We start from the raw sequence: 12,180 nt of genomic DNA on the forward strand, positions 1-12,180 counted from the left end.
TGGACTTGAGTTTTGTGCAAGACAATAGATATGGATCATTTTGAATTATTCTACATGCTGACATTCAGTTATGCCAGCACCATTTGTAGAAGATGCTTTTTTTCCCCATTGTACAGTTTTGGCTTCTTTGTAGAGAAGGAATTATATGAACAAGGAGGGGGTCAAGATTATGATCAGAAAGCTCACAGAGATAGTTAACCTGAACTTGTGGGAGCTCATGGACTCTAGATTGACAGCTGGGGAGCCTGCATGAGACCAAATTAGGCCCTCTGCATGTGAGTTACAGATTTGTAGCCTGGTCTGTTTGTGGAACCCCTGGCAGTGGGACCAGGATCTATCCCTGGTGCATGGTCTGGCTTTTTGAAGCCCATTCTGTATGGTAGAAAGTATTGCTCAGCCTTGATGTGGGGGGCCTTGGTCCTGCCTCAGCTGAATGTGCCAGGCCTTGCTGACTCCCCATGGGAGGCCTTAAACTTTCTGAGGAGTAGATGAGGGTGTTGGGGGAAAGTGAGGAGGGAGAGGGAACTGTGGTTGTTATGTAAAATGAATTTTAAAAAAAGAAGGAACATGTGGGATTAACATAAATTCTTTTGAGCAGCACTGAAGGGGAGGTCACAGAGGACTGTGAGATTGACCCAGGGAAAGTTCTCATAAGGAAAGCACAGAATAAAGGGTGGTCAGAAGGAGGTTCCAGGAAAATCACCTCTCTCTGTCTCTCTCTGTCTCTGTGTGTGTGTGTGTCTCTCTCTGTCTCTGTCTCTCTCTCTGTCTCTCTCTCTCTTTGTGTGTGTGAGTGTGTGTGTGTGTGTGTGCGTGTGTGTGTGTGTGTGTGTGTGTGTTGACTCTGGAAGGTAGGAGGTAGAGCCTGCTAAACACTTAGAGGGGAGATTAATGGTCAATGCACTATTTCTTTTAGGACATGACAAGTCTGGGTAGTGAGGTAGATGAAAGCATGATTCTGGACTGGTCTCTGGGAGGAGCCTGAGGCTCAGCTAAGGCTGGCATTCTAGGAGATGAAGATAGAAAGAGGACATCTCTGGTAGCCTCAGAGATTCTACTTATCTTTTCATGCTAGAAACAAGGTCCATGACTCATGATGAATCTATCGCACAAACCCTATTCCCCGCCGTAGGGTAAAAAGGGCCAGTGAAAGAAACCCCTGGCCCTGAGACTAGAGCCAAAGAAATATACCCTGTCCCTTCCCATTTCGGGAACTGAAATCCAACCAATCCCTGAGCGTGAAAACCAGCCAATCTCTGAGCTTGTCCCAAGCTCAGGAATTGAGATCCTACCAATCCCTGAAAAATCTCCATCTTGGAAAGCACTGCCCCTAAGAAATCCTAAATAAGCCCTGTATCTGTTCAGTTTGGGGTTGCCCTTTTTCCACCCTGGAGGAGGCAAGTCACTCTCTTGGATTCCTCCCTCCCAATAAATTTCTTGTGTAAGGTGTGTGGTAACGAGTTTCTTTCTCTGGAGCAGAGGGGACACAGAGAATGTAATGACTTTCACCTGAGCAGGAGTAGAACCGCTGCTTTCTGTGGGGAAAAAGTCACCTAGGAGAGTGGAGCTGTAATGGCTCTCCTGGGAGCAGAGAGGAGCAGGAGCAGAGCAGAGCTGTAACACTTTGGCTGGGGAAACCTTCCCTTGCTGTAGCAAAGTGTAGTTACACTCTGTGGAAGCTGAGCAGAGCTGTAACGTTTCTCCTGACCAGAGCTCAGAGTTGTGACAAACTCACTGGAGAAACTCTCTCCTGCTGGAGCAGAGTTGTTACACTTGCATTAGGAAAACTTTACCCAGAGCAAGGACTCTAACACTTTTCTGGGAAAACTGTCCCCCACTGGAACAGAGCTGTAACGCCTACACCACTCCCTGGCTAAAGTCTAACAACCACCCATACTTCTCAGGCAAAAGACAAGTGGCCACATGACCAGAGCCAAAGGCTGAATAACAGTTAATTTCTAGTTTTCCCCTGAAAGGCACCTATGCTTTACCACATGAATAGTGATCCTTGGAAGCCATATATAATGCTCTAAAGTGCCCATTCACTGACCTTGGCCGACCTCTCAAGGCCACCATAGAGAACATTTGTGAAAAGAGGTTTGGAGATAAGTCACAATCCAGGAGTGTGCTATAACAGACTGAAACTAGGAGTCAGAAGCAGATTTGCATCTCTTCTCAACTTTAGGTTCAGCCACATCACACAGGCAGCTTGAAGTTGACCATTGCAGGAGCCTTAACACCATCCAAATGTGAAACTTACCAAGATTTTCTCTCCTGGGAAGCCAGCTGTTAAACATTTTCCAATATGCCATTGGCCCAAATCCCAGGCTTAAATTCCTTCTTCAATGCCACTTGGCTAAGAGACCACATGATGCAAGACTGTAGCAAGACTGGAAGGCTCCTTTTTTAGAGCCTCAAAAAGAGTATTTGAAAATCTAGACTTGTTAGTTGTCAGAGGAAAACCAGGGCTATAGACGTGTGTAAGACCCCAACTCAGAGGCAGGCGGATCTCTGGGAGTTCAAGGCCAGCCTGGTCTACAAGAGCTAGTTCCGGGACAGGCACCAAAGCTACAGAGAAACCCTGTTTTGAAAAACCAAAAAAAAAAAGACCCCAACTCAAAAAGCCTGCTTGCAATTGCTTTAAGCATATGCCCTAGGTGGATGATAATCAGCAATGGAAAAGTACAAAACTTGCAAAATAGCCCTGACTGCCACATGCACCCTGACCACAGTACCTTGCACCACCAGCCTGCGAGGAAACACCTAGCGCCCATGATAAGGCTTGGGGACTTTCCAGGACAGGGTTTGGGATTTTTATGGTATTTCTGGGAAATAGAAGAACAAACAGCTATGGCCTAGAACTGACCCAATATGCTAAAATATAATGTAAAATATTATATCCAATCATCTGTACCTCATACCCATTATGCTAATGTTTTGGGTTTTGCCTATAAAAACCTGCTGGAATTGCTGTTCGGGGTTGTTCTGCCTCTTCGGAGACTAGAGACACCCGGTGACGTGATCGTTAATAAACCCTCTTGCTTCTTGCATCTGCTGGACTGGTTAACTGAGTCGCGGGGCTTCTCCCTCTTGGGTGAGAGTCTTTCACATGGAAGAGAAGATGAGAGAGAACGGTGCTGCCTTTATCCAGGAGCTTTTCTCTCCCAGGAAGCCTCCCGCCAGCACCTTTCTTTCCAAAAACACCAACTCAAACCTTAATCTATGGGCCTTTAAATGCGCGCACTTTTTCCCTGGCACCATTTGAGTGTGCGTTATAGCCTTCAAATCTTTCCAACCTGCTGCATTCCAGAGACCAAGCCTGCCTTTCCCTTGTTTTACGCAGAGCATAAATGCACTCGGTGGGGCCAGAACTATATATAGGCTCAGGTCTGGAAACATGACTCAGCAATTAAGAGTACTTGTTGCTCTTCCAGAGGACCCAGGTTTGATTCTCAGCACCCACGTGTTGGCTCACGACCATCTATAACTCCATTTTTAGGGATCTGATACCTTCTCTGACCTCCATGGGAACCAGGTACACACATACATGCAGTCAAACATTCAAACCATAAAAATAAAATAAATATAAAATAAACAAAAATAAAGATTCTTATAGGAAAACCTATTATTCCATAAGATATCTCTCTCTCTCTCTCTCTCTCTCTCTCTCTCTCTCTCTCTCTCTCTCTCTCTCTCTCTGTGTGGGGGGGGTGAGGGGGGGTGGGTGTGGGTGTCCCAACTAAACAGGTGGGTTTAGGCTGTATAAAGCAGCTGCATTAGGCTTTATAAGGTAGCTGAATTGATGTTATAAATTTGTCATTTTCAAGTATCATAAATTTAAATATTTTCTACACAAATCTGCAGAATATTACAGGGACTGCAATCACCTTTACTCTCCTTTCCTTGTATCACTGCAGAAAATTGGGGTGTGCTTTTCTCCCAGTCAGTGTCCTTTATACCAAGACAAATACAGAACTAAAAATCACCAACTGCTCTTGATTTTTGTCATGTCCCTGAAGCAAAGTCCATCACCACATAGGTGAGACACCACTGGAAAAGACACATGTTCGTATCCAGTTGGGCAGGTGAGTGTCCCCACAGGAGGGGCTGGAGGGTGCTTAGCCCCTTGAAAGCTTAACGGATTGGACCTCTGATTACCGTGGCGTATTTCTCCTCACAGCAGGGATAAGACTGAGTATGTCATACTGCACGTTCTTATGTACACATGAAATCGCATTTTAGGACATTCCGAACAAGTCTCTTAAGATATCTTAAAATTCCCAGAGAGATGATTACATGAATTTGCACAGTACAGGGGAAAAGCACGTGAGAGGTTGGAGAGCTTGTTCAGTCCTTTACCAGCAGGTGACACATGGTACCAGAACGCCAAAGGCTCAGGAGTCACAGCGGCTCTCATTCCTTCCTTCTGGGCAACTAACCCATGAGCCTGCTTAGATACAGCGGAGTCTTCTGGGGGTGTTTTCTCAGAGTCGCACACAGAAGCTGTGATCCAGAAGGAAGCAAGGCTGCATTTCGAGCAGCAACAGAGCTTGGTAATATGTAAGAACCTCCCACATGTTACTGTTTTGGTGGCAGGCACACACATATGTATAATTAAAATAATAAAAATATTTTAAAATATATTTTAGTGTGGGCTACATTTTATCTTTGAGTTGAGGGAAAATCCTAAAAAGTTTACTTTTTTATTTTATTTTTAATTTTACTTTTTATTTGTTTATTCCATTTTTATAAAGCATAATTTTCTTTTTATAAGTGATTTTCACTCTTCTTTTTTCTCTTTCTGAAATATTATTATCTTTACATGCCCCATTTTTAAAGTAAATTTTTTAAAGAAATGTCTTTATATCAAATGTAGCTTTGCTAAAATTTCCAGCCTTGTACCTCCACTTCTGGTGAGGTTCCTTTGGTTATGGTGTTTGACAAATTCTGATAATCCCATCATAGATGTTGTTGTTATTATTTAGTCATTTTCATACAATTTGTTTAAAAAGGGTCAACCCACAATAGATGCAGAGACTGAACTGATACAGTCCAAGCTAGGGAATGCCTGGGGCTGCTAGAAGCTGAGAGAGGGGTATGGAGCCCATTGTCTCCTCCAAATTTCTAGAAGGACTCAGTCCTGCCTGTACCTTGATTTCAGATTCTGACCTCCAGAACTTCAAAGAAATAAGTGTCAAGAAGTGGGAAGGATGAAGGAAGAGGAAAAGGAGGAGAGGAGGGGAGGGGAGAGGAAATCTTTGGAGATCTCAAGTTACTATTACAGGAGTTGTCTTCAGAGCTCAGGGCCTGGAGGGTTAGCACCACTAACACCAGCTTGGTAAAGTCTTCTAGCAAACTTTGCATCTTAGGGGGCTTATGTACAAAAGGAATGAACACAAATTTTAAAAGGCAATAATGAGCATCATTGGACAGAAAAACACAGAAGCCTACTAAGTAACAAGTAAAGGGATTTGCTGCACAAGCCTGTTGACCTAGGTTCTATCCCCAGAACCCAGGTAAGGGTGGCAGGAGAGGACCAACTCCACAGACTATCCACATGTACCCTGACACATCTGTGCACACATACACACACGTACACACAAATATAACAACAATAAACTCAGCTTCTACTTCTTAAAGATTGTATATATACGTGTATGTATGTGTATGTGTGTACGTGTGCACGTGCGTGTGTGTGTGTGTGTACAGGCTATATGTGTGAAGGTGCCCATGGAGGCCAAAAACGGACACTAGATTCTCTGTAGCTAGAGTCACAAACATCTGTAAGCTGTCCAAAGTAGGTGCTGGGAACCAAAACCAGGTACTCTGGAAGAGCAGCAAGCACACTTAACAACCAAGCCATCTCTCCAATCCTCAGCTTCTACTTTCATTTCAATAGGATAACAGCTCTAATGGGAACACAATGATAAGGGCACAGCAAATTACATAAGAACATGTTTGTACTTTATTCTATACAAAGAGATCTACGTGGACACACAGTTAGTGGTTTGTTTGCTCTACCTTAACCTTTAATCTAGATGACATCCAAATGACTGACGTGAGAAGAATTCAAGTGTCAATGGCCTTGTGAACCTTTGTGAACCTTTACTCTGGGGAGATGTTAAGGAAAAACATCAACACAGATCTCAGAAATAAGACTAAGCACCTGACCACAGAGGTGGCCAAACTCTGGAATAATTAATTAACTGCTTCTGCTTCCCCTTCCTCTAAAATTTGCTGGCTAAAGTTGACATGGGAGACAGATCTTTCGGACCATAACCCACTATCTTCTCAGATTCCTGGCTGTCTGGGTAAAATACCACTTAAAGGTTCAACTTCTGGTTTGTACGTGTGATGGGCAGAATGGGTTGCCATCACATATCTACACACTAACACAATCTTGAGTTTGGACTTCTTACAAGGAATAGTACAATGATGTAGGATTACCCTCTGTATGCTGTGAATACTGTTGGTTAATAAAGAACTGTCTGGGCCTATGATAGGGCAAAAGAGTAGAGCTAGGCAGGGAAAACTAAATTGAATGCTGGGAGGAAGGAGGCAGAGTCAGGGAGAAGCCATGGAGCCACGGCCAGAGACAGGCACAATGAAACCTTGCTGGTAGGCCACAAACCTCATAGTAAAATACGAATAATGGAGATAGGTTAATTCTAGATATAAGGGTTAGATAACAATATTCTTAAGTAATTGGCCAAGCAGTGATTTAATTAATACATTTTCTGTGGGGTTATTTCAGGAGTCTGGGCAGTCAGGAAACAGACAAACAGCCTCCCTACAACAATACAAGAAACCACAAACTGACTTATTTTCTGATATACAAGTGTATCTCATACATACAATAACAAAATATTAATTTTCTCAAGGAAAAATTATATAGATGACAGTTTTAGATAGCAGGGCTGATGTGGGATGTTTTTCTATCTATGTGTTGCTTTTATTGGTTAATGAATAAAGCTGCTTTGGCCTATGGCAGTGCAGAATATAGCTAGGCTGGAAGAGATACATAGAGAATAGGCAAAGTCAGAGAGACACCATGTAGCTGCCAACGGAGAAGGACTTGCTGGAACATTAATGATAGGCCACAGCCTCGTGGAGATATACAGATTAATTGAAATGGGTTAATTTAAGATGTAAGAGTTAGCTAATAAGAATCCTGAGCTACACCAGGTGATGGTGGTTCACAGCTTTCTTCCCAGTACTTGGGAGGCAGAAGCAGGTGGATCTCTGTGAGTTTGAGGCCAGCTTGTTCTACAAGAGCTAGTTTCTACGACAGACTCCAAAGCTACAGAGAAACCATCTCAAGAAAACAAACAAACAAACAAAAAAGAAGCCTGAGCTAATAGGCCAAGCAGTAGTATAATTAATATAGTTTCTGTGTGATTACTTGGGCTGGGCGGCTGGGAAACAAACAGTCTCTATTTACATAGGCCACATAAGTAACAGAATGGTTATTTGTTTCCTTTATTTATTTTTGTCTGTCTGTTTATTTGCTTGTTTGTTTGTTTTTGACTGAGTGGTACAGATTAAAATAGAAGAAAGGCCAAAAAAATTCAACAGCCATTTTAGATAGATGTAAAGAGTCAAGATACAATCAATAAAACAGCATATGTTGTCCATTTTACATGTATCAGAATTATGTGTCTTTAACTGCAAGCTTTTGCATACTACACAAAGTTCAGACACACAACCATACATCTTTCTGTGTGGGTACAAAGGGTATTAAATGTGCTAAAATAGCTTTAAATGGTTTCTTATAAAGTTGTCATTTAAAAGAATTTAACATAAACTGAAATGAACTTTGACATTGTTAAGATAGGGTCATAAGTAGTCAAAAGCACCTAAACATAAGCAATTATCTTAGTAAGACATAAAATCTTGATAATTCTTTAGACTTTTTTTTTCCTTTTCTGATTCTCTGTTGGTTTTACACCATGTACCCTGATCCCATTCATCTCCCTGTCCCTTCAAATTCATCCTCTACCCTTGCAATCTCTCCCCCCACAAAAATAAAATGAAATGTAAAAGAAAAGCCAGAAAAACAAAAACAAACATGATGTGGGATTTCCCTCTGTATGTTGTGAATATGTTTTATTACCATTGGTTAATAGAGAAGCTTCTTTCAGCCAGAGCCTTAACAGAATATAGCCAGGCTGGAAAAGACATATAGAGAAAGTAGGCAGAGTCAGACAAAAACCATGGAGCTTCCAGAGGAGAAAAATACGAGCTGCCAGCTGGAACCTTGCCAGTAGGCCACGAGCCTCGTGGTAAAATATAAAATAATAGGAATGGGTTAATTTAACATATAAGAGCTAGCTAGCAATATGCTTAAGTGATTGGCCAAACAGTGACTTAATTAATAAAGTTTATGAGTGATTATTTCTGGTCAGAGCAGCTGGGAAATGAACCACCAGCCTCCAACAACACAAACAAATGAAGAACAAAAACAAAGAACAGAAAATTCTTGGCATGGACTCTGTAGTATGGCCCTGTGAGACGCACAGTAAACCAATTAGTCCATAAATCTTTACTTGTAAATGTTCATTGCAATGAGTCCTTGGTCTGATTTGAGGCCTCTGGCTTCTGCTGTCCTGTCAAAACTGGGCCCTTACTGGGGCTTCTATTGGGTATCCTGTTGTTGCCTTGTGCCATAGAGATCATGAAGCTTTGGATCTACAGGTCTGGCCCCTTCACATGCCCAGCAGATGGGGTGGATATTGGGGTAAGCCATTTCATAGCCCCGGTTCTGGGTCTGGGTGGTAGTTGGGTTGGTCAGCCTGCCAGCTTTCTCTCATCAACATCACCAGGGTGAGCTCTCAGGCATTGCCCCAGCTAACTTATCCACTGCAACAGGCAGCAAGGAGAAGGGCCAGCTCACCTGCAGCTGTAACACCAGGGTCAGCTCTGCTGTTTCACACGGGTGAATTCAGGGCCCACTCTCCTGAGTGCTGCAGTTGGTGAGGTCCAGCTCTCCCACTCTCATGCCCCCAAGGCCAACAGAATACAATCCATAGTATTAGCAAAAAAAGTTACTAAAAGTTTCAATGTTAATGTAGTCTGCCATATTGATTTATTAATTCCCTGTTTTGAGATCTGAGGTAAATTGTTTTAGGTGTAATAATCTTTATTGTCTAGCAGGTGTCGAGGTTGCAGAGTCGCGACTAGCAGCGAGGCAACATGAACAGTCCTGAGCCACTTTACTTTCCCGCCTTGGTGCTGGTTAAATACTGAGAAATATGCTTTGCTAGACAAATTAAAAGCAATTAAATCAATCCCATACACGGAGCAAGAAGCCCAGAACTCACGGGCACGGAGCTCAAACCGGAAGCTGCACACGTCACCAAGCAACAGGGAACCAGGAAATGCAGCAGTGGAGGCAGGGGCATGCATGTGCTTGGGAAATTTCCAAGTTGCTGCTGTGGTGGGGGTTCTACAAAAAAACCGCTTAGGTAAAAACAAGCCAAGAAGGCAGGGTTGAGAGACTCTCTGGGCTGTGGACTGGTTAGGTCCTCAGGCCATCCACCCGGTAGGTGTGGAGTCTGAATCCACGTGGGGCACCAGATGAAGAAGGATGCTTAAAAGAAATCCCACACTAGCTCAGAATTGAGAATAACAGAGGGTTATTTATTTAGGGTAGACTCACAAGTCACAATCCTCTCCTGGAACAGAGAACAGCAACTGAATCCCGCAACCGGAAAAGAGGCCAGATGCGTGCTTTACATCAGCATAAATAGTAGAAGAGGGCAAGTGGGCAGGTAAAGGCTACTGACTATAGAAATTCCTACAGCACAAAGTGCTGCAGCTGGTGCGGGACAAGGTCAATTCTCCCACTCTTATGACACCAGGACCAGCTTTCCTGCCTGCAATAGTTGGCAAGGAGTGAGGGAGGCATCTCTCCCTCACCCAAGTCACCACATGACAGATAGTGGGGCTGGCTCTCCCACTCCCATGCGTTCAGGGCTGGCTCACCCCCACCCCCACCAATAGGATCAGCTCTATTGTGCTGCCCAGGCAAAGTGCAGGACCCACTCTCCCAAGTACCACAGCTGTTGGGGGACAGGACCAGTTCTCCCCAGTGCTGCAGCCAGTGAGGGGCAGGGTCAACTCTGTGCAGCCCTGTCCGCACTGTCTTCAGTGGTAACAGGAACCACAGACGTCAACACAAACAGAGGCAGGGCCATGGACCCAAACATGGCCCTCGGCAGCAGCCCTGGCTCAGATGACACCATGGCCTCGGGTGGCAGTGCAGGCTGCTCAGGTATGTATGGCTCTGGCAGTACACAGCCCTCGGATACCAATCTTGCCATAGGTGGTGATCCAGATTCTGGGCATCCTGTGTGGCCTTTAGTGGCAACATGAGCCATGGACATCAACATAGACCCAGGCTGCAGTAGTACCACAAACCCAGACATGGTCCCTAGCAGCATCCCAGGCCTGAATGTCCTCATGGCCCTAGCTAGCATCACAGGTCACCTAGAATAACATGGCCCCAGTGGCAGCATAGCATTTGAGTACCAACATAGCCCCAAGTGGTAGCCCAGCCCCTGGGCATCTGATCAGCCTTCGATGGTAGCAGGAGCTACGGATATCAATGCAAACCCTAGTTGTGTAGGGCCACAAACCCAGACGTGGCCCTCAGCCATAGTTTACATACGGACATCACTATGGCTCCAGACAGCAGTCCAAACCATACAGATCTGTGTGACCCTGGAAGCAGCATGACCCTTGAACACCCATGGCCTGAGGTGTTGGCCCAGACTACAGGCAAGGCCCTCAGTGGCAACAGGAACTACTGACATCAACACAAAGCCCGGCTGTAGCAGGGCCATGGACCCAGACATGAGCCTTGGCAGAAGCCCAGGCCCAGACTTCACCCAGGCTCTAGGAGGCAAACAGACTACACATGTCAGCCAGTTAGTTCCTCACTGCCCTCGACTCTTCAGATCCGCCCTCTCCCCAGTACATGAACCTTTCTGGCTCGCTCTCTCCCATATTCCCACCCTATACTTGTTTACCGTAATAGTACCCGACTAACCAGTGCCACAGCAGACAGGCTCGTGGTTATTTTCTGCCAGCCCAGGCCAAGTGAACTGAGATGGAGCTGAAGCTGTTCGCTTCATGCCCACCCAGGCCTAAAAGCAGCAGGTGACTTGTGGTTGTTTTCTGCCAGGCCAGGCCAAGTGTCGTGGAGTAGAGCTATAGCTGTCCTCCATACGCCTGGACCTCATGGCACCAGATGGCTGATCTTGATAATTTTATAATGTACACAGGCACCAAAGTAGATATTAAAACATCCAGTTATATAATATCATTTATAACATGATCCATTATCTATTAGGAATAAATTCATGTTCAGTGACAATTTTATTTTCTCACTAGCATAATTATAAAATCTCAACATTAATTACATACATATATATGTACATGTATATAAAAATTCCAGGAGAAGAAAAGTCCAGAAATCATGTAGCAATATCTCTACACACAGGCTAATCTTAAAATTAAAATCTTTATTTTTGTATTTTAAGTTAGCCTAATAGAAAAAAATGTTTAGAATTTTTCTGAGAATTTAACAAAAGTATATTTTAATAATGTACCATTTTATAATGTAAGATATTAATTATCTCTCTTATAAATCCTGTAACAAGATTTTTTATCCACCTCAGTGTCTACCTATGGCCATGAGAACACTTCTCCACTTATTCTGTTTTCCATGGGCCCCTTTTCCCACTGATAGTTTGTACCTAGGAATTGAAGAAATATCAAAAGGATATTTGAATGATATCTTTTTGTATGTTCTGTTACAATTGGTGGGGAGACATATGGACTCCACTCTCCTTGAGTTGAGACCAAGGTATTCCTTCTTCCTATTTTCTATTTCAGACCTACATATCTTAGGTCACTTCGTCTTCTCTTCATGTGTACTGATGTATCTTGCTAGACCCATGCTAACCTAACTCAATGCCCTTTATCCAAAATGAAAGGCTACCCTTGTTCAATATTTTCTGAATATCTCTATTGCCATGTGCTCGATGCATTTCCTATATTTGGTTAAGGAGATATATCGGACCTCCATAATGGGCTCTTTTGGTTTTAAGGCACTATTTTATATGCTCTGTCTACTGGGCTCTAAGGGACTTACAGTTTTCCCAGTCATGTGCTTCC

The sequence above is a fragment of the Microtus pennsylvanicus genome, chromosome 13 (genome assembly GCF_037038515.1).
Source record: "Microtus pennsylvanicus isolate mMicPen1 chromosome 13, mMicPen1.hap1, whole genome shotgun sequence".
NCBI classification, from domain to species: domain Eukaryota; kingdom Metazoa; phylum Chordata; class Mammalia; order Rodentia; family Cricetidae; genus Microtus; species Microtus pennsylvanicus.